The 348-nt window shown below is 58.3% G+C and overlaps 1 protein-coding gene across 1 annotated transcript in view; it reads left to right on the forward strand.

Annotated features, from left to right (window-relative positions):
- MROH1 (maestro heat-like repeat family member 1) overlaps positions 1-348 on the forward strand; it is a 76,419-nt gene that overhangs the window by 14,275 nt on the left and 61,796 nt on the right. The gene's annotated exons all lie outside the window — the stretch shown is intronic.

Raw genomic sequence — 348 nt, forward strand, 5'->3', positions numbered from 1 at the left:
CCCCTTCCAGGGACCTTCCCAAAGACTCCTGCCTCCGTTTCAAAGGTTTCCTCGGAGCCTTTTGAGCTGTGCCATCCCACTGAGACCTCTCCAGGTTCTGCAGCTTATGCCATGCCTGTGGTCAGAGGCAGTAGATGTAGTTTGGCTTTGGGGGTTACCCTGCTCCTCCGTCCTCCTCGTTGCTGTATCGTGTACCGCTAATGCAGTTGTTATTCCGCGTTACCGCAAATGTTCAGGGCGCAGCAAGGTCCCCTGTGGCCGGACTGGGCAAGAGATGTGGGCTGACCACAGAATCCCAGAGTGGTCAGGGCTGGAAGGGACCTCTGGAGCTCCCCCAGTCCCACCCCC

The sequence above is a fragment of the Charadrius vociferus genome, unplaced genomic scaffold, assembly GCF_000708025.1.
Source record: "Charadrius vociferus isolate BGI_N301 unplaced genomic scaffold, ASM70802v2 scaffold1036, whole genome shotgun sequence".
Classification (NCBI taxonomy): Eukaryota; Metazoa; Chordata; class Aves; order Charadriiformes; family Charadriidae; genus Charadrius; species Charadrius vociferus.